We start from the raw sequence: 23,696 nt of genomic DNA on the forward strand, positions 1-23,696 counted from the left end.
TAAATGAGAGTTTATGATGTAATAAGAGTTTTAAAAATTAGGAGTAAGTGTTTTAATGTGATTTCTTCACGTACTTTCTAAAATGTCTTCTTGTCCATTCACAATCCAGTACCACATCAACATCATATGTTGTTTCTTTTTTTTTTTTTCAGAGATTTTATTCATTTAACACAAGCAGGGGGAGTGGGAGAGGGAGAAGCAGGCTTCCCGCGGAGTGGGGAGCCCGATGCAGGGCTTGATCCCAGGACCCTGGAATCATGACCTGAGCCAAAGGTAGGTGCTGAACGACTGAGCCACCCAGGCGCCCCTCATATGTTGTTTCTTACATGACAATAAATCCATGGAAGTGTGGCATAAAGTTAAGCCCCCGATATATAGGGAAGTATAGAATCAGGTCCCTTCCATCAAAAGGCTTGTGATTTACTTACTAGCAGAGACATGGTTATAAATAGGTTGATTATAATAGAAGGTAGCATATGTTGTGAGTGGCCCACAGATGAACTTTTCAGAAATATCACTTGTATCATGTGTCCCCCCCCCCCCCCATTTAGAAAAACCCATGGATGCCTGAGTGGCTCAGTCAGTTAGGCGTCTGCTTTCTGCTCCGGTCATGATCCTGGAGTCCCGGGATTGAGCCCATCAGGCTCCCTGCTTAGCGAAAAGTCTGCTTCTCCTTCTGACCCTCCCCTCTCTCATGCTGTCTCTCTCTCTCTCTGTCTCTCAAATAAATAAATAAAATCTTTTTTAAAAAAGAAAAATTCATTAGATTTTTGTGGCTTAATGCCTAAAGTTCCAAATTTTTCACCACCTTCAATCAAATATTATGTCTTGCCAATTTTGTCTCCTTGGCATTTCTGTAAGATGTTTCATTTTACCCACCCCTACACACGCTACCCTAAGGTCTTCACGAACAGGTGTCCAAATTGGCTTCCCTGTCTTCAGCCTTGTAAATCTCTTCAGTACAAACCAAGGCACTTAATAGGGATCACAGTTATGTAATTTTTATTTTATTTTATTTTATTTTAAAGATTATTTATTTGAGAGAGAGAGAGAATGAGAGATAGAGAGCACTAGAGGGAAGAGGGTCAGAGGGAGAAGCAGACTCCCTGCTGAGCAGGGAGCCCGATGCGGGACTCGATCCCAGGACTCCAGGATCATGACCTGAGCCGAAGGCAGTCGCTTAACCAACTGAGCCACCCAGGCGCCCCAACAGTTATGTAATTTTTAAAAATACTTGCTTCTTAATCTTTAAAATTTTTTCTTAGAGTATGATATGTAGAACAGTATACAAATCATAAGGGTAAAATTCAATAAGTTATAATAAACTTAATAAAAACTCTGTGTAGGGCGCCTGGGTGGTTCAGCCGGTTAAGCAACTGCCTTTGGCTCAGGTCATGATCCTGGGGTCCTGGGATCGAGTGCCACATCAGGGTCCCTTGCTCTGTGGGGAGGCTGCTTCTCCCTCTGCCTCTGCCTGCCACTCCCCCTGCTTGTGCTCTCTCTCTCTCTCTCTCTCTCTCTCTGTCAAATAAATAAATAAAATCTTTAAAAACAAACAAAAAAAACTGTGTAATCACAATAGTAAAAAATTGAGTATTACCAACCCCCCAAAAGCTTCCCTTATAACCCTTACAAATTACTCCTCCTCCCTTCTTCCCAAAGGTAACCATCATTCTGATTTATAACCTCTTTAGTTTTAGAGTTAGTTTAGAGTTTTAGTTTAGATTAGTTTTGCCTGTTTTTAAACTTTATATAAAAGGAATTAAAAGTATATAGTCCTTTATAATTGATTTCTTTTGCTCAAAATTACATTGCTGTGTATAGTTATTTCATTTCCAACATACAAAGATGAAACATTATGTTTTATTCTTCTGTTGATGGGCATTTGTATTATTTATATTCCTTGACAATTACCAATAATGCTGCTATGACCATTCCTGTACTTGTCTTTTGCTTCACATATATATGAATTTCTATTATATATACCTAGGAGTATAATTGCTAAATCATAGGATATGCAAGATTTCACCTTTATTAGTTAGTACCAAACAAATTCCCAAGGGGATTACAAGTATTTATACTCCTTTATTGTTTCATATCCTTGCCCTGACTTGGTATTTTCAGTCTTCTTTTAAAAAAAAAACTTTTATTTTAAGATAAATTATTACTTACAGAGAAGTTGCAAAGATAGAACACAGAGCTACCCTGCTTCCTCCAGTGTTACATCCTACATAGCCACAGTACAATGATCAAAACCGACATTGCCATTGCTAAACCCTGATACAGATCCTATTTGGATCTCACCGTCTTTCCACCAACATCCTTTTTTTGTTCCAGGATCTAATCGAGGATTTCACATAACACTCATGTCTCCCTAGTCTCTCCTTCAATCTGTGATTGCTCCCCAGTCTTTCCTGTCCCTTCCTTTACCTTGCTCTACTAGTCCTAGGATCCTAGTCAGGTAGTTTATAGAATGATTCTCAGCTGAGGGTTGCTGGAGGGGAGAGGGGTGGAGGGATGGGGTAACTGGGTGAGGGACATTAAGGAGGGCGCGTGATGTAATGAGCATTGGGTATTACATAAGACTGATGAATCACTGACCTGTACCTCTGAAACCAATAATACATTATATAGTAATTAATTGAATTTATTTATTTATTTATTTTAAAGATTTTATTTATTTATTTGACAGAGAGAGAGACAGCCAGAGAGGGAACACAAGCAGGACGAGTGGGAGAGGGAGAAGCAGGTTGTCCACCGAGCAGGGAGCCCGACGCGGGGCTCGATCCCAGGACCCTGGGATCACGACCCTAGCTGAAGGCAGACACTTAACGACTGAGCCACCCAGGTGCCCCAATTAATTGAATTTAAATTAAAAATAAATTAAGCCCCCCCAAAATAAGGACTTGCAAACTGAAAATATCATTTAAAAAAAACCACAAAAAACCATTTTAAAACACTGTTTCCCAAAGCTGCTTGGGTCAGCTCCTGTCTCATCTAACCCTTCAATGTGGTCACTCACGTGTAACGCAATTAGATTCATTCGTGCTGCAATTCGAATCACTTACCAACCTTCTGCATTTTATCTTGAGTTGCCTTCCCACATACAGTAGAATTCACTGATTTTGGTGTATCGTTCTGTGGGTTTTTAGAAGATGCATAGAACCATGTTCCTATTAGTTCAGTAACATAAAGAATAGTTCCTTCACCTTACAAATTCCCTTGTGCTGTGTCACTTTATAATTAACCTCCAACTCCTGCCAACCACTCATCACATCAGAGCCTATAGTTTGCCTTTTCCAGAATGTCATAGAAAGGGAATCATGCCAAATGTAGCCTTTTAGGTCTGACTTTTTTCATTTAGTAATATCTGTTTAAGATCTACTGATATTGTATGAATCAATGGTTTATTCCTCTTATTTTTGAGTAGTAGTTCATGATAGAGGCATAGCACAATTTTTTATCCACTCACTGATTGAAGGGTCTCTGGGCTGTTTCCAGTTATTGGTTATTATTAATAAAACTTCTATAAATATTTATATACAAATTTTGTGTAAAGAAAAGTTTTCAGTTCATTTGAGTAAATACCTAAGAGTGGGATTGCTGGGGCACAGGGTTTAAATGTATTTTCAGCTTTATAAGAAAGGGCCAAACTCTTCTCAGCACAGCTGTAAGGCTGCATTCTCACCAGCCAGACAGGGCAACTTTGCCAGCCCTTGTTATTTATACCGTTTTCATTTTAACCCTTCTAATCGGTGGGCAGTGGCATATCATTATGGTTTTTCATTTGCCTTTCCCTAAGACTAAAAATATTGAGCATCTTTACATATGCTTATGCATCTCTTCTTTGGTGAAGTGTCTGTCAGACCTTTCACCCATTTTTTTTTTTTTGAGTAAATTTAGGCAACTTCTATTGAAACGGAAAAAAAATTTTCTAAGTACAAGGCACTGGGCCATACTTTAGTAAATTTGGAATGGAGATAAGGATACAGAAATGAATTCAAAGGCATGGTATCTAACTTTAAGGAACCAGTTGTCTAATGAGGGAGGCATATAGATAAAGCAATCACTGTAATTATAAGCATAAAAAGCTATTGATGGCTACCACTGATTGAATACTTACTATGAACTTGGACCTATGCCAGGGACATAACATATAGTAGTGCTAATTAATATGCACAAACTCTAATTTTTACAACATTCCAGGGTAGTTATTAGTATTCCTATTTTGCAGAAGAAAAAAATGACATCACAGATCTTAAACTCACTAAGGTCACATAGCTAAATTGATGAGACTGTACTATCCATTATGCCTTGTTAGGTTTCTTTCTGAGGCTTAGAAACATTTCTGTTGGAAAGTTTATTTAAAAGAAATAAGTATTTCTTTTTTTAATTGAAGTACAATTTACATACAATATCCTACTAGTTTTAGGTGTATATCATACTGATTCTATATTTTTATAAATTATAAAATGATCCCTATGATAAGTATAGTTACCATACAAAGTTATTACAATATTGTAATTATATTCTCTATGCTGTAAATTACATCCCATGGCTTAATTTATTTTATAATTGGAAGTTTGTACCTCTTAATCCCCTTTACTACTTCACTCCTTTCCTCTCTGGTAACCAACAGTATCTATGAGTCTATTTCTGTTTTGTTTTGTTTGTTCCTTTGTTTTTTAGATTCCACATATAAGTGAAGTCATATAGTATTTGTCTTTTTCTGTCCGACTTAATTTGTAACATAGTACCCTCTAGGTCCATCCTTGTTATCACAAATGGCGAGATTTCATTTTTATTTATTTTTCATTTTTTATTTTTTGGAACCCAGTGCAGGGCTTGAACTTAAAACTCTGAGATCAAGACCTGAGCTGAGATCAAGAGTCAGATGCCTAAACAGCTGAGGCACCCAGGAGCCCCAAGATTTCATCTTTTTTATGACTAATATTTTATTATATATATAATATATATTATATTACACATATGTGTATATCACATCTTTATCCATTCATCTATTGGGGGACACTTTCTTTTGCCCATTTTTATTGGGTTGTTTATACTCTTATTATTGAGTTTTGAGAGTTCCTTATATATTCTGGATATAAGTCCTCTACCAGATATGGGATTTGCAAATATTACTCCAAGTCCATAGCTTGTCTTTTCATTCCCATAACAGTGTCTTCTGTGGGGCAAAGTTTTTAATTTTTATAAAATCCAACTTATCAACTTTTTAATTTTATGGATTATACTTTTGGTGTCATATCTAGTATTTGTGCTGCCAAAGTGAGCACTTGGTGTCATATCTAAAAGGTCTTTGCCAAATCAATAAAATTAAAGATTCGTTCTTTGAAAAGATCAATGAAATTGATAAACTTCAAACCAGGTTGAACAGGAAATAAAAAGAGAAAATATAAGTTACCAGTACAAAAAAAAATGACAGAGAGGATATCATTACCAATCCTATTAAAAGGATAATAATATTATGAACAATGATATGCCAATAAATTTGTCAACTTAGATGAAATACACAAATTTCTCCAAAGACAAACTATCAAAGCTACTTGAACAAGAAATAGATAACATGAATAGGCATATATCTATTAAAGAAATTGAATTTGTACTTTAGTACTTTTCCACAAAGGGAATTCTAGGCCTTGAGGGCGTCACTGGTTAAGTCCTACCAAATATATAACTGAGAAATAAAACCACGTCTATACATTTACTTCCAGAAACCAAAGAGGAGAGAACTCTTCCCAGCTCAACTTATGAGGCCAGCATGACCCTGATCCTAAAACCAGACAAAAATATTATAAGAAAATAAAACTACAAGCCAACATCCCTAACATAGATGCAAAAATTGTTAATGAAATTTTAACAAACTGCATCCAGCAATATATTAAACATCATAACATACCATGACCCACTGGGGTTTATTCCAGGAATGCAGGTTGGATCAATATTTAAAATCCAATCAATGTAATATATTATGTTAATGGAATAAAAAGGAAACATGATTATCTCAACAGAACAAACTGACAAAATCCAACCTCTATTCAACACTGCACTAGAGGATCTATGTAATATAGTAAGTCAACAAAAATAAAATCATCAATATGGAAAAGAGAAAAAAGTCAAACTGTCTTTATTCATAGATGACATGTTTGTCTATGTGGAAAATTCTAAACAATCTACAATGAAAGAACTGATAGAACTAGTAAGTGAGAATATCCATTTTGCAGGATACAAAAATCAATTAAAAATTAATCGTATTTCTGTGTATGGGCAGTGACAAGTAATTTACAAGTAAGTTGCATTTATAAGGTATCACCACTTACATGACATCAAAAATATAAAATACTTTTTTATTTATGTTAAAAAAACTTTATGTTAAAAAACCTTTTAGGGGTGCCTGACTGGCTCAATCGATAGAGCATGTGACTCTTGATCTCAAAGTCATGAGTTCAAGCCCTGTGTTGGGTGAGCCTACTTAAGAAAATAAGAATAAAAATAATAAAAAATAAAAAGAGGATCTCTACCTTACTTCATACCACATACAGAATTAACTCAAAATTAATCATATACCCAAATATAATAGATAAAATCATAAAACTTCCAGGGGAAAACTTTATTTACATTTAATCTGGCAATTTTTCTTAAATAGAATATTAAAAATGCAAACTATAAAAGAAAATAATAAATTAGACATTGTCAAAATTAAGTAGTTTGTTCATCTGGAAAATTCAGGGGAATCAAACTGAAGAATTATTAGAACTAAAATTAGGTTGGGGCGCCTGGTTGGTACAGTCGGTTAAGCCGCCAGCTCTTGGTTTCAGCTCAGGTCATGATCTCAGTGTCATGAGATCAAGTCCCACATAGGGCTCCGTGCTCCGCTCAGAGTCTACTTAGACTCCCTCCCCCTCTGCCCCTCACCCCCACACTCACTCTCTCGCTCTCTCTCTCTCAAATAAATAAATCTTAAAAAAGAACTAAAAATTGGTTTATGTAATATGGCAAGGTACAAAATTAATATACAGAATTCAGTATTTCCTAAATATCACGCAGAAAACAACGACTGTAGGATGGAAAAAAAAATGATACCATTCAGAACAACAAGAAAATTCTTACTACTTGGTCACTTCTTCTGAGCACTTTCTACTTTTTATCCTTCTCAAAGTGTTATCTTGGGAATCAACTGGAATGTATTTATGATCATAAAGCCTTTCTGGAAAAGCTGTCACTTTGGTGTCCAAAGTGTCATCTTCTCCTCTCGATTCGGTGTAATGCCTCGGTTTCTATTTCATTCAACAGATCAGTTGAAAACAAGGTTTTTCATGCCACAGGCCATAGCCTGATCCATCCTACCATTTGGTTGTCTAGGAATTTGCTAATGAGTTAATTTATGTAAAGTGATCCTTCTTCATATTGAATATTTTTCTATATGATGATGAACTCATATAATTCAGGAGAGCTGTGTAGGTAAAACAGTATGTTTGTAATTACGGATTTAAATTAAAAAGACAACAAGGAAATAAATATTTGTGTACTCACCAACTTGTGTAAATAGAATTTAAAACTTTTGCTGTATGGCATTTTAGAATAGATGTTAAAACTATGAAACAAACTGTTCTTTTTTTTTTTTGAAACAAATTGTTCCTGATTATTTAAAGTCAAATAGTATTTTTTTGTTCCTGTTAATTTTTGCTTTTATTTGTTAAGTTTTTACTTAAAGTTCAATTAGTTAACGTACAGTGTAATATTAGTTTCAGGTGTACAATATAGTGATTCAACACTTCCATACATCACCCAGTGCTCATCACAACAAGTGCACTCCTTAATCTCCATCACCTGTTTCATCACCCCCCTCCACTCACTCCCCCTGGTAACCATCAGTTTGTCCTCTATAGTTAAGAGTCTGTTTCTTGGGGTGCCTGGGTGGCTCAGTTGGTTGAGCATCTGACTCTTGGTTTTGGCCCAGGTCGTGATCTCAGGGTCTTGAGATCAAGCTTCATGGTGGGCTCCCCACTTAGTGCGAGTCGGCTTCCCCTTTCCCTCTCCCTTTGCCTCTCCTGTCACTTGCTCTCTCTCTCTCTAAAAAATAAGTCTTTTTTTAAAAAGTCTTTTTTTTGGTTTGCCTCTCTCTCTTTTTCCCCCTTTGCTTGTTTCTTAAATTCCACATGAGTGAAATCATATGGTATTTGTCTTTCTCTGACTGACTGACTTTGCTTAGCATAATACCCTCTAGCTCCATCCATGTCATTGCAAATGGCAAGACATTTTTATGGCTGAGTATTAGTCCATTGTATATATATACACCACATCTTCTTTATCCATTCATCTATCAATGGTCACTTGGGCTATTTCCATAGTTTGGCTATTGTAGAAAATGCTGCTATAAACAGCAGGGTGCATGTATCCCTTTGAATCAGTATTTTTGTATTCTTTGGGTAAATACCTAGTAGTGCAATTGCTGGATTGTAGGGTAGTTCTGTTTTTAACTTTTTGAGGAACCTCTGTACTGTTTCCCACAGTGGCTGTACCAGTTTGCATTCCCACCAAAAGTGTAAGAGGAGGGTTCCCCTTTCTCCACTTCCTCACCAACACATGTTGTTTCTTGTGTTTTTGATTTTAGTCATTCTGGGGGGTGAGGTGATATCTCATTATACTTTTGAATTGTATCTCCCTGATGATCAGTGAGTTTGAGCATTTTTTCATGTATCTGTTAACCATCTGTATGTCTTCTTTGGAAAAAATGTCTATTAATGTCTTCTGCCCATTTTTTAAATTGGGTTATTCATTTTTTGGGTGTTGTTTTATAATTTTTATACATATATATATTTTAAAGATTTCACTTATTTATTTGACAGAGAGAGAGAAAGTGACAGCAGGAACACAAGCAGGGGGAGTGGGAGAGGGAGAAGCAGGCTTCCTGCTGAGCAGGGAGCCCGACGCGGGGCTCGATCCCAGGACCCTGGGATCATGACCTGAGCCGAAGGCAGACGCTTGACAGCTGAGCCACCCAGGCGCCCCCTTTTTATATATTTTGGATTCTAACCCTTTATAAGATGTCATTTGCAAATCTCTTCTTTTTTAGTTTTGTTGAATCAAATAGTATTTATTATTAAAAACATCCCAACTGTTTACTCTAGGACCATAAGGCCTGAGGGCCCTGAATTGCCTCACTGTATGCAGATAACTAAACCTTTATAGTTATGAGAGTCTCTTATATAAAATGAACTTGGAATTGGTCATCTTTAAGGTCTCTTCTTGTAAACGTTTTTGTGATTCTCTGTAATCTGTACCTGTCAAGTATTTTCATCTCTGCTTTAAAAAAATTATCCAATAGGGGTGCCTGGGTGGCTCAGTCGGTTAAGCCGTCTGCCTTCGGCTCAGGTCATGATCCCAGGGTCCTGGGATCGAGCCCCGTGTTGTGCTCCCTGCTCAGCGGGGAGCCTGCTTCTCCCTCTCTCTCTGCCTGCCGCTCTGCCTACTTGTGTTCTCTCTCTCTGTCAAATAAATAAATAAAATCTTAAAAAAAAATTATCCAGTAAACAATGTTTCCCTTTAAAACAAAAAGTCCTGTGGGTAAACATAAGTTTCTCATTGCTATTGTTGAAAAGTTGGTTGTAATATCACTGGTCTTCTATGTATCCTATATTGAAAATATTATGACATGACACATAGGAAATGTAAAAGGAACCCGAATTCCATCTATCTTCATTTAACTAGATTGTAATTCGACTCTCTACTACATTTAATATTGCTAAAATAAAATAAGAATAAAGTTTACATTCTTAAATACCAGTGATAAATCATTTTTATCACTGGTAAGTAATAAATTATCAATTGCTGAGCAATTATTCAGTTAATATTTATTAGGTGCTCAAAGTTCTGGTACAGTCCTTATTGAAGTGGAGTAATACAGAGCACACACCAAAACAACAGGCCATGATATTAAGGAGCTTACAGTCTTAGCAGAAAAAGAAATATACTTAAAGCTGTGTGGAGCACTGGGTGTTATGCACAAACAATGAATGATGGAACACTACATCAAAAACTAATGATGTAATGTATGGTGATTAACATAACAATAAAAAGAAATATACTTAAAGCATATTTTAGGAATGTTTGTTATTTGAGGAAAAGTACATGTCTGTATTTAAGTGATCCCCCTTAAAATATATTTTCCATAATACCATGTGTATTACTCCTTGGAGATTACTAAATATATTAGGAAACTATCTCCACTGTCTTAACATTCACATCAAAGACTTGGACATATTCATTCATTTGACTAATTACTACTAAGTGCCCACTTTGTGACTCACTGTTCTGGGAACACAGCCACATGTATCTAAAAGTCCCTACTCTCATCAAGTTTACCTTCTAGAGGGTATATATAACCTGTAGCCCAAATGTTACTTTTTTTTTAAGATTTTATTTATTTATTTCAGATAGAGAGAGAGGGACAGAGAGTGAGGAGGAGCAGAGGGAGAGAGACAAACAGACTCTGCTGAGCACGGAGCCCGACGTGGGGCTCGATACCACAACCTTGAGATCATGACCTGATCTGAAATCAAGAGTTCGCACATTTAACCAACTGAGCCACCTAGGCGCCCCCAAATGTTCCTTTTTTCTTAAAGAAATGTTGTATCAACTTTATTTCACTCTTTTCCCTAGTTGTAAAAGTAATTCTTGTGTATATATGGAAACAAACTACAAGGATACAGAAAATGAAGAGTCTCTTGTAATCCTATCCATTGGCATAATTACCATGAATAGTTTGGTGTATATACTTACAGACTTTGAAAGAAATTTTTTTTTAATTTACAAACTAAATCACTCTTTTATACATTGTTCTTTTTTTTCACTTGGCAACACAATACACAATACACCATCACCCTGTACCCGGAGTGAATTTTCATAACAAGGCACCTTGACCTAACTCTTTCTGTTCATTGGTTGCATAACATACCATTATATATAGACTGCAAGTTATTTTGGCCATTCTTTTATTGATGATCATTGAGGTTGTCTCCAGTTTTGCCACTATGATTAGTGTTTTGCTCAAGAAATCTTTGCTTATCCCAAGGTATTCTCAAATTCACGTTGTGGGACCTAAAGACAGAGACAGCTCCAGCTCGCAGCTGTCTCACTGGACTAGGGAGACAGAAATCGGAATTTGGAGATTGGGCAGCCAAGATCTGAGGGCTTAACATCCCAGAGAAAAGAATATAGAGCAGTGAGCCTGGTGCTTTGCATGCAATTTCCCTTGAAGGTTTTTTTTGTAGTTCCTAAGTTGTAAATGCTGAGGGTAAAAGGATGAGAAGCCCAGTAAAAAGCAGCTAGGTGATAAGAGTCTCAAAATCTTTTCTTAGAGTCTCACCTATTTTTCTTTCTTCCTTTCCTTGGGCTGGGGAGCAGGCAATGGGAGGCAGGAGGAAGGCCTTGTATGCCAACTTAAAGTCTAGGAGTAATAGAAAGTCACCGGAGAGTTTTAAGGGAAATGAGAGCCTGACTTAGAATCAGTTGTACAACCCTACGACCCAGCAATTGCACTCCTGGGTATTTACCCCAGAGACACAGATGTAGCGAAAAGAAGGGGCATGTGCACCCCAATGTTCATAGCAGCAATGTCCGCGATAGCTAAACTGTGGAAGGAGCCAACATGCCCTTCAACAGATGAATGGATAAAGAAGATGTGGTCCATATAGACAAGGGAATATTACTCAGCCATCAGAAACAATGAATACCCACCATTTGCATCGACGTGGATGGAACTGGAGGGGATTATGTTAAGAGAAAGACAATTATATGGTTTCATATGTGGAACATAAGCAATAGCAAAGAGGACCGTAAGGGAAGGGAGGGAAATCCAAAGGGGAAGAAATCAGAGAGGGAGATGAACCATGAGAAACTATGGGCCCTAAGAAACAATCTGGGGGTTTCAGAGGAGAGGAGGGTGGGGGGAGGGGGTAACAAGGTGATGGGTATTGAGGAGGGCACATGCTGTGATGAACACTGGGTGTTATGCTTAACTAAGGAATCATTGAACACTGCATCAAGGACTAATTATGTACTATACAGTGGCTAACTGAACATAATAAAAAAGATAGCAAAAAAAAAATCAGTTGTACAGTATTGGCATCGAAAGGGCCCCTTGTGACTGTCCTGCCAATGAAGAGACCGCAGCAAAGGGAGTTGTCCCCATCCACAGTCACATATCACCCACAGCAGCAGATTTCACTCTGATCCCTAGTCTCGGTTTTCTTCCAACTGTGCAGGTTCCTCAGAGCCCTGTCGCAGTACGTGTGTAGGGGGGAAGTCAGAGGCAAGGGAGGTCTGGCCAAAAGTGGTGACCAGGGAGTTTGAAGGATGAAAGGATGTTGGAGGCCAGGAAATGGGGAGAGAGTGGGGAGAAAGAGCTCAAGGAAGAGAACAGGACCCCAGAATTTTCCCTCAGGGCAGCATATGGAAGAGGAGATCTGGAATCAGAAAATCAGAGTGTGAGAGGAGTCTAATAGAGGAGGGAAGGGCAGGATGGCACAGGTGGCTACTTTGGGAGCTGTTTGGGCTACTTTGGGAGCTGTTGAGTTCCGTGGACTGGCAAGACTTGGAGGTGGAAATGGCGGGCAGGCAATTAGAAATATAGGTCTGGGGTTTGAAAGAGAGATTAGGGCTTTTCCTTATTCCAATCCATGCCCCTCCTCTTTTCCATTTTTCCTTTTATAAAGTTGGGAATCAAATACAAGTTTCTTGTATTGAGTTCAAACTTGCCTCTCTATAATGTCTGCATATTGGTTTTTTAAATATAAGTATTTAAGCTTTTATCTACTTTGCATGATAAAATGGTATAATTCAAGGAATACAGTAGAGTTCACTAATTACTTAAAATTGGCCAACTAATCATCAGCATGTAATTAGTTTTAAGAAGAGCAATAGATTACTAAAACAACCTGATCTACTTTTTTCACAGTTAGATTAGACAATTGATGCTATCTAGTGTTGGCAAGGATGTGGAGGACGAACATTCTCATCCTCTGATGATAAGGTATCAGTTGGTAAATCTTTTCTGGAGGACCCTTTGTCAATAGACACCCAAATTTAGAATGTCCATTTCTGATCTAGCAATTCCACTTTTAGGAATTTATCTTGATGGAATAATTAGAAAAATGTTCAAATATAGACATTCTTCAAGTATATTCATTGGCTTTTTTTAATTGAAGTATAACATACATATAGTAAAATATACAAAATTTATACAGCTCAATGAATTTTTACAAAGTAAACACTCATGTGTATCTGCCATCAAGGTATAGAACATTACTGACACCCCAAAAAGCTCTCTTGCCCTTCTCCAGTCATTGCCACCCCAAAGGTAACTACTACTCTCACTTAGATTAGGTTCCCAGGGAAGCAGACTCAGATTACTGTGTGGCTGGGACCAATCATTGTGGGAGGGAAGAGAAGGGGAAGGAAAGAAACACTATTGAGCAGAGGTAGGAGTGGAATTGCAATGTCAACAAAGCCTTCAACTAACTATACAGAAACTCTGAAGCTCAGAAGGCACTAAAGAGTTATCCCAAATTTCAGTGAAGGTCTTCATCCCCAGAGTTGGGATTGTGATCTTGGGTCAGCTGAGGCATTTCCGAAGACCATTCCTGAACAGGGATCTTGATGCTTTCCATTAGTTCTGCTTGGTTTTGAACATCATATGAATGATGAATGGTGTCATATAGTACATGCTTTTTCTGTGTTACTTCTTCCATTCGGCATAATGTACATTGATTGGTCCATAATGTTTCATTCTATTTTAGTATACCATGATATATTTACTCTTTCTACTGCAATTGAGCTTTGGCTTGATTTTCTCCACTCGGCCCACAGGGACAGTACCAATACCACCAATTTTGTAGACGTCCTGGAGAGGCAGATGCAAGGTCTTGTCAGTTGGATGAGTTGGTGGCAGAATGCCATCCAGAGCTTCAAGCAGTGTGGTTCCACTGGCATGGCCATCTTTACGAGTGACTTTCCATCCCTTGAACCGAGGCATGTTAGCACTTGGTTCCAGCATGTTGTCACCATTCCAACCAGAAATTGGCACAAATGCTACCGTGTCGGATTTGTAGCCAATTTGCTTAATGTAGGTGCTGACTTCCTTGACGATTTCCTCGTATCTCTTCTGGCTGTAGGGTGGCTCGGTGGAATCCATCTTGTTAACGCCAACAATTAGTTGTTTCACACCCAGTGTGTAAGCCAGAAGGGCATGCTCACGGGTCCACCAGTTCTTGGAGCTACCTGCTTCAAACTCACCAACACCAGCAGCAACAATCAGGGCCCTCAGAACAGTCAGCCTGACGTGTGCCTGCCATCATGTTTTTGAGAAGTCTCTGTGTCCTGGGGCATTAATGATGGTCACATAATACTTGCTGGTCTCAAATTTTCACAATCAATGGTGATAGCACGTTCACGTTCAGCTTTCAGTTGATCTAAGACCCAGGCATCCTTGAAGGAGCCCTTCCCCATCTCAGCAGCCGCCTTCTCCAAGTTTTCAATAGTTCTTTTGTCGATGCCACCACACTTGGAGATCAGATGACCAGTAGTGGTAGACCTCTGTCCCAGTCTACGTGTCCAGTGACGACGATGTTGATAGGAGTTTTTCCTTTCCCATTTTGGTTTAGGTTTCGTGGGTGGTTTGCACGGCACCTGTGTTCTGGTGGCAAAGCCGTTGTGAAAAAGCATGTGGCCATTTTTAAACTGGGTTTTATTTTTCTGGTTGATCTGTAGGAGGCCTTTATCCCTTCGGGGTCCAGGTCCTTGACCAGATATATATTACAGAGATCTTCTCCTACTCTGTGGCTCGGGTTTTCACTCTGTTCTGCACAGAAGGAAAACAACTCTAGGGAAGCGGACTAAAATGTCAGCAGTCGTTGTGTCTGGGTGATGGATTTTCCTCCTTGTTTCCACTTCCTCCTATGTTCCAGTTCTTTAAGAAGCATGGAATGAAAAGATACTTAAAACACAATAAAAGGAATGAGTTGTTTAAAGAAAGCAGCATATGTAACACATAATAATGTAGTTTAAAAGCAACCTATTGGAAGAGGTTAGCTGAGACAAGAACCTCGATATCGTTTGCCTTTAATATTACACAAGGGCCTGCACAGATCTGCTGGGGACACCGGTGGGGGGTGTTAATAAGTTTCCAGCAAACATGCTTGAAATGTCACAGAATAAAGGGCCAGCTCACTTACCAGGTGAGAAATGTATGCAAAACAGTTTGGTTCCCTTATCACCTCAGTTTTTGGATAATGGAAAACACCCTTCTGCTCTCAGTTAGGGGAAACCTTACTCACGAGGGGGCTCGCTTTGGGCCTGACCAGCAAATATGACAACAATTCAGACAAAGTACAAGACAATAAGGTTAGAAGAGAAAATGAGACTGATACAGGGCCAGCTACATAATTTGTGGCACCCAGTGCAAAATGAAAATATGGGGCCTTTGTTCAAAAAGCGGGGGGGAAAAGTACTAAAGTATTTAAATACTTAAAGGTACTAAAGTAGTACCTTTCTTTAGTATCCTTTCTTCCATGGTCTCTCTCTCAACCTGTCATGATATTGTTTATTTGCTATTTAATATCATTCTAGGTAAAGAAAATTAGAAAATTTAACTTATTAGCATGGATTTTATTCATCTTTATATTGTGTAATGCCAGTTTTAAATGCAGATATAAGAGCATTTAAATCATATGTGGAATTGCCAAAATTACACAATCCATTTTCCATAGTTCCTACATGAATATATATTTAATTCTTACCGGAACAGTGAGAACAGTCCACGAAACTAACTCGACTGTTTTTCTTTCTTTTCTTGATACTCACACCTTCTGCCAACCCTCTCTACCTTTAGCTTACTGGCAAGCAAGGACAAGAAAGGGAAGGAATTACAGGTGACTCTGTCTTTCCCTTTCCTTCCATGCCATGGTTTTCAGTCGATGTGATTTGCTAATACAGAAAAATAACAGATAAGAAAGGGTGTGGTAGATTCACCTGGTTGTTCACTCAGGTTTCTCAGAACGCCATTGTCTTCTTTTTGTATTGGAAGCAAGCTCTGGTTCTCTGGGGCTTTCAGTGCCCCCACTTAATCATAAATGTAATGTACTTACCTTGTACTCACTTTGAGTCTCATCGGACATCACGGGCCCATGGGAATTCCATGCTCCCTGGGCACCGTGAGCGGTAGGTGAATGGGATGGGGGCAGCGGGTGGGGGGGGACGACATACTGTACGTCGTACCCCCGATCATGAGATTGCTCCACTGTCCTTTTGACTTAACTCACAAGTTCAAAGATAATTTTTTTTTTCTAAGAAGAGGATTTTATTTTATTTTTTCCTCCAAATTTTTATTTAAATTCAGTTAGTTAACATGCAGTGTAATATTGGTTTCAGGTGTAGAATTTAGTGAGTCATTACTTCCATACAACACCCCGTGCTCATCACAAGTTCTTTCCTTAATCATCATCACCTATTTTGCCCATCTCCCTGCCCACCTCCTTAAAGATAAAAGTTTTAAGAATTTTGAGATGGCAATAGCAGGACCAAGTACAGTGCCTTTCTGAGTGAGGAGCCTCTTACAGCTACATGAGTCCTCTCTTCTCCCTTTCCCTCTCCCCCTCTCTCCCCTCCCTCCCTCCCTCCCTTCCTTTCTACCCTCCTTCCTTCCTTCCTTCCTTCGTTCCTTCCTTCCTTCCTTCCTTCGTTCCTTCCTTCCTTCCTTCCTTCCTTCCCTCCCTCCTTTCTAATGGGTAAAGAAAGAAAGCTCTTAATCCTGCACAATCATGGCTCCTTCAGGAACAGGAACATTGAAAATATAGCCTGAAAAAGAAAAATCATATTAAGATTATTGGCATTTTGTTACAGAGCCAGAATTCTGGCTAGTCTGATTATCAGATAGAAAGAGTAAACAAAACCTTTTAAGAAATTGTCAGTGCTCAAAACAGCTCCATCCCCTGGATCAGTTTCAGACATTTACTTGTGCACATACCAGGCTTGCATTGCGGCCCCTGCCACTCTAAGAGGATATTTGCTGTTACTTAGGTTTGCTTTACGGACATGTGTTTCAACCAGTCTGTACCGAGCTGGAAACAAGTAGAGGTGTTAACTATGGGCGTGAAAGGTTACGATGCACTTTTTACTACCTCTTCGCACTTAGAGGAAAAAAATGAAAACAAAACTGGGGGACAAGAAGGCAACTGTAACCTTTTGTTTGCTTTTATCCCTTTTGGGGAAAACAGCAAATGTTTGTAGGTGTGTTTGACTTTTTCTGCCATGGGATGGGCAGTGCTGTTTCTGGGTGGTAGCTGTTTAAGGCTGATTGCAGCAACACACTCTGGGCTGTGGATGTGGGACAAGGAGTTATACCCAGCTTCTGTGGCCTGGGCTGAACAGACTCCGAAGCGGAATGGCTAAGCGTGGTATAGGCTCGACACAAGCTCGTCTGCATGCTGAGCACTGGACAGACAGAGGCAGAGGGTGTGGTTTGATAAGAGGGGGCGGTAAGGGAGTTGGCAGGGTCAAGAAGCCCAGATATTTATCATAGATCTTGGGAGAGAAATAACTGCTTTTGTTCATCTTGTATTTTCATCTATGCTTTTACTGGCAGGAAGCTCCCTTTCTTTGTCATTTTGACAAATGTATATATTTATGGGCCTTTGAATTCTTTGGGGGATGAAGTAGATAAGTGAGTGTAGCTAAGGGTTGGAGTAATCTGGCTATAAAGGTCATGAGACATGAGTGGTAAGAACAAGGAATGTGTGATCAGAGGTCAGACCAAGGCCATAGCCTAGACAGCTCAGTTGGACTGAGTGATAGAGATTGCTGGTTGTTCTCCAATGCCTCTTTGCTATCTTCAAGGGTGATAAAATGCCTGGTTTGGGCTGGGTACATGGCTGCTGGCTACATGGCTGGGTACATTTTCCAGCTTTCTGTAAATAAGTATGGTCATATGACTAGGTTCTGGTCAATGAGCTGAAAAATCACCTAGTTTTTCCTTTTCTGTCTTTTCCTCTCTCTTGCTGCCTAAAATGGAGAGCCTGGGATGCCTCGGTGGCTCAGTTGGTTAAACGTCTGCCTTTGGCTCAGGTCACGATCCCGGGGTCCTGGGATCGAGTCCCACACTGGGTTCCCTGCTCAGCGGGGAGTCTGCTTCTCCCTCTCCCTGCCTGTGCTTGCTCACTCTCTCTGACAAATAAATACATAAAATATTTGAAAAAATAAAATAAAATGCAGCCTTAGACCATGAGAAGAAGGGCCACGGTCTGGGGAGGGAAGGAGCCTGAGTCCCTGAGGATGTTATGGTAGAGCCACCTTTCAGCTTACTGAACCACTTTTATCTTATTTAAGCCGTTGTTATTTTGCCATTTTGCTCCTCATAGTTAAGGCTAATGTTTGCTGACATAAAGCATTACTGTAGACTTAGCCTGGCTGGACTTCTTCCGGACAGAAGGGCTGTCTTACAGACTTTACACATAGGTGAAAAGGTCTGCTTTTTATATTCCCATCATTATAACACAGCAGAAAGCCCTTTATAGAATACCCATCTCTTGGCACTTCAGGATTCCATGCAGGGAGCCTATAACTAAGGGGTCAGAAGCCAGGGCAGAAGACTGGCAACATATAAGGTGCATTAAAGGGCAGTGATCTTTAGGACCGTACTCAACGTGGAAGCCAGTCCTTAAGAACAGCTGGACTGAGTTAGGGGTGATGATAGGAGCAAGCAAGTGGCTGGTATAGAGTAACAGGTGAAAGGAATCTGTAGAAAATGTTTTAAAAAGAAGATCTTGAAAAGTTATTAATTTAGTTCTTTTTTTTAAAGATTTTATTTATTTGAGGGAGGGAAAGCATGAGAAGAGGGAGGGTCAGAGGCAGAGGGAGAGGGAGAAGCAGACTCCCCGCCGGCATCAGAAGCCCGATGTGGGAGTTGATCCTGGGACTCCGGGATCATGACCCGAGCCGGAGGCAGATGCTCACCTGACTGAGCCACCCAGGTGCCCTAGTTTAGTTCTTTAATGTAAGTCAAATATCCAGTTAGGAGGAAAAGACAGCGTTATGCCATGGCATCTAGGGATATGCAGATTTGCTCGTTATTGTAAATGAAAGAATGTAAGTAAATGTCTAACACAGCACTTGGAGTATAGTGATCAATATGTGTTAACTGCTAATATAATATTATGTTATTATATTACAACAAAAGAATTAAGCTTCCCAGAGACCACCCTTACCACTGGGCAGGGAAGCTCTCTCATTACCACCCTCCATCTAAGTGACCTGGCAGAGAAGTCCATATCCATTAACAAACCGAATTGCTGACTAGATAAAGTGAGGTCTCTCCTTTAACTTACCTTTTCACTTTTAACTTACGTTTTTGTTTCCTGATAATTTTTAGGTTGACTGCATTCTCTAGGAATAATAAAAGTATTCACAGCTATGTTTTACTGAGCATCTATCTACGGTGTTAGAAATGTACGTACATTATTTCATTTGCTTCTTACAATATTCCTGAGAGATGGCATCCATCATTTTACTGGATGAAGAAACTGGGATTCAAACAGGTTACATGGCTTAGTATCCAACTTAAGATCACATTGTGAGTGGCAGTGAACCCAGGTCTGTTTATTCTAAGACCCATGTTCTTTCCCTTGTACCAATTGTGATTCTTTCTTTGGTAACAAGGTATGTGTCAAGTTTTGTTTGTGGTTCACTTTGGCCTATTGAAACAAAATGGTGGACAAGAATTTTCTCACAGTCATGTTACTTTTAATAGAACTTAAATCCGTTATTAAAGATACAGTAGCATATGATTGTATGAAAGAAGGCATAAATCAGTAGTTACCACATAGGAAATGTGAGAAATAAACAAAATGTAAATGAATAATTTACAGATAGGGCCTAGAAAACAAAATGACTATTAAATATTTACTAATTGCTTTTAATAGTGAACTTAATGCCTTACTGAACTGTTGCTTTATTATATTTATCAAGTTGCAAGTTAAGGTATTTTGTTCTAAAAACTATTGTCCCATTGCAAAAATTGTGTTATAGAGATGTCTATAACAAATTGTGAATATTTTACCATTTTCATAAAATCTGGTTTGTATTTCCATTTATAGCACATCTCAATTCAGAGTAAACACATTTCAGGGGCTCAATAAGCCACCTGAAGCTAGTGGATATCATTTGGAAAGTGCAAGCCTGGATTACCTGTAGATTGGATTACGATTCTCAAAATAATCTGGTTAATGAAATTATAATCCTTAGAATTTATTTTTAAAAAAAAAAAACTTCTTGAGGGCGCCTGGGTGGCTCAGATGGTTAAGCGTCTGCCCTCAGCTCAGGTCATGATCCCGGGGTCCGGGGATCAAGCCCCACGTTGGGCTCCCAGATCAGCGGGGAGTCTGCTTCTCCTTTTCCCTCTCCCCCTGCTTATGCTCTCTGTCTCTCTCTCAAATGAATAAATAAAATCTTAAAAAACAAACAAACAAAAAACAATTTCTCACATGTATGACCTTGCTTAGATTAGTGTGATAAATTGATAGAAAATATCTATCCTGTGGGTAAAATAGTATCGAAGCTACCAATTTCTCACTGTAATGGCACTCCTCCCTGTATCCTAAGGATAAAAATACAGTAACTCTCTCTCGCTTGTCATTCTTTTGCCTACTTTTATACTCTAAGACTTGAGATATCAAGTTAACAGTGTGATGAGTTTGTCCCTGCAGCAAGCTGTCTTAATACACTAAGGGCAGGGGCACCTGGGTGGCTCAGATGGTTAAGAGTCTGCCTTCGGCTCAAGGTCATGATCCCAGGGTCCTGGGATCAAGTCCTGCATCGGGCTCCCTGCTCAGCGGGGAGCCTGCTTCTCTCTCTGCCTCTGCCTCTCTCTCTCTGACTCTCATGAATAAATAAATAAAACATTAAAAAAATACACTAAGGGCAGAGCTGGGCTCATTTGAAAGTGAGGTTGGTAAGCCAGCCTGGCATGGAACTCTGGGCTTATGGAAATACTTGGCCTAAGGTAGATGCATTTACACAGCATTGTATCTCAAGCTACTGATTGCCAAACCCAGTTGAAAAGGCTTAGCTTTTACTGTAAAGAGGTGGCCAGTTTTCCTCAAACTGCAGCTACTGCAAGCTCTCTCGTTCCTGCCCCGCCATCGAAAAGACACTGAAGTGGGGGGGAAAGTGACTTGGCTTCCCAGAGGCTGCCCTTACCGCTGTGCAGTGGAAGCTGTCTTTTTATCACCCTCCGTCTAAGTGACTGGCAGATTCGTCTCTCTCTCTCCAGTCTCCTGTAAACCACACTGATGCAACAGACACCTGACCTTCATGGCCAACAGGCTACTCTGGCACATTCCCTCCATTGCTACCCCCAACTCCCATTCCCATCAAGTGAGTTGTATGTTTGCCAGGAGTTGTTGACTACTTTCCAAAAGTATATATTCTGATTGTACTTTTAATAGATTAATTACATATGAAATGATGGAACATGATTTTGAAAACAAAGAATTAAAGAAAGCATTGATAAAGGTGAGTCTTTTTCTAAGACTTTATTTTTTTAAGTAATCTCTACACCTGACATGGGGCTCAAACTCACAATCCCAAGATCAAGAGTCACATCCCCCTACCAACCAAGCCAGCCAGACACCCCGATAAAGGTGAGTCTTAAAAAAATAGAGTATGAGACAATTGTAAAAATAGAGGGAAAAATTTTAAATCTAGAATACGTCCTCACATCACTTTGCAAGTATTTTTAAGTTTTGTTCCCTAAAGAAATCAATACTAGAGATCATACTTCCATGGGTGTAGTTTATGCAAGAAAAACTGCAGACCTGTCCTCAGACATATGCTTAAAGAAGGGCCTTGGCTTTCCTGAAGATTGGCAGGGAGTGTGCCTAATGGATATTAACAGAACAGACTTGATTTCCTGTCTTACCTAGCTTTTCTTCTCTCATAAATCGATAAACTGCTTGTTCAGATCACATTGAAGAGGATGGTTTTCACTGCATTTTGATAATTTACATGCTCTAAAAATGTTCATGTGGACAATAAATGCTTTTTCTTTTTTTAATTAATTTTATTTTATTATGTTATGTTAGTCACCATACATTACATCATTAGTTTTTGACGTGGTGACCCATGATTCATTGTTTGCATATAACACGCAGTGCTCCATTCAGTACGTGCCCTCTTTAATACCCATCACCAGGCTAACCCATCCCCCCACCCCCCTCCCCTCTAGAACCCTCAGTTTGTTTCTCAGAGTCCATCGTCTCTCATGGTTCATCTCCCCCCTCTGATCTCCCCCCCTTCATTTTCCCTTCCTACTATCTTTTTTTTTTTTAAACATATAATGTATTACTTGTTTCAGAGGTACAGGTCTGTGATTCATCAGTTTTACACAATTCATAGTGCTCAGCATAGCACATACCCTCCCCAATGTCTATCACCCAGCCACCCCATCCCTCCCACCCCCCACCACTCCAGCAACCCTCAGTTTGTTTCCTGAGATTGAGAATTCCTCATATCAGTGAGATCATATGATAACATGTCTTTCTCTGACTGACTTATTTTGCTCAGCATAATACCCTCTAGTTCCATCCACGTCATTGCAAATGGCAAGATTTCATTTTTTTGATGGCTGAGTAATATTCCATTGTATATATATACCACACCTTCTTTCTCCATTCATCTGTTGATGGACATCTTGGCTCTTTCCACAGCTTGGCTCTTGTGGACATTGCTGCTATAAACATTGGGTTTCACGTACCCCTTCAGATCCCTACATTTGTATCTTTGGGTTAAATACCCAGTAGTGCAATTGCTGGGTCGTAGGGTGGCTCTATTTTCAACTTTTTGAGGAACCTCCATACTGTTTTCCAGAGTGGCTGCACCAGCTTGCATTCCCACCAACGGTGTAAGAGGCTTCCCCTTTCTCTGCATCCCTGCCAACATCTGTCATTTCCTAAGCGGTTAATTTTAGCCATTCTGACTGGTGTGAGGTGGTATCTCATTGAGGTTTTGATTTGGATTTCCCTGATGCCGAGCAATGTTGAGCACTTTTTCATGTGTCTGTTGGCCAATATAAATGCTTTTCCTTGAACCATATTCTATTTCTCCTTTCTGGCACATTTCAGGGAGCAGGACTATTTTCTGGGCTTTCGTTTTTAATGTGGTTTGTGAAGAATGAACTCACTTTTATTTAAAATCAATCGTTAAGATGACACTGTAAGTGGTAAGAATATATAGTTTGAGAGGCAACAATCCATCACAAAATACAACGATGGCTTTAAGTGCTATAAGTCGATTGCCAATAATGAAATTATTGAATGTGCTGTACGCAACACAATACTATGCAAAAGAGTTTGTCATTTTCATTCGTTTGTAATTAATAGAAAAATAGAAGATGCTGCAGAAATATCCTTTGGCCCCCAGAGGGCGCAAGGCAGAAAGAAATCAGAGCTGAGAGCTGGATCCCTCCAGATGGGGGACTGGGTCCTTACCAAGGCTGCTAAAGAGTATAGGAAAAAAGGTCCACGTTCACCTCAGAGGACATTCAATATGGGATTCTAGTAGACTCTATATCTAGCTCTACCCCTGGTTTTTGCAGTGTAAAAATTGCAAGAATTGCAGAAACCTCT

At 39.3% G+C, this 23,696-nt stretch overlaps 1 long non-coding RNA gene across 1 annotated transcript in view; it reads left to right on the top strand.

The window, feature by feature from the left end:
- The window catches only part of LOC141370648 (uncharacterized), a 40,860-nt gene that overhangs the window by 7,168 nt on the left and 9,996 nt on the right, over positions 1 to 23,696 (top strand). The gene's annotated exons all lie outside the window — the stretch shown is intronic.

This window comes from Callorhinus ursinus, unplaced genomic scaffold (assembly GCF_003265705.2).
Source record: "Callorhinus ursinus isolate GAN/ISIS: 27379988/994484 unplaced genomic scaffold, GSC_fseal_2.0 scaffold2, whole genome shotgun sequence".
Classification (NCBI taxonomy): domain Eukaryota; kingdom Metazoa; phylum Chordata; class Mammalia; order Carnivora; family Otariidae; genus Callorhinus; species Callorhinus ursinus.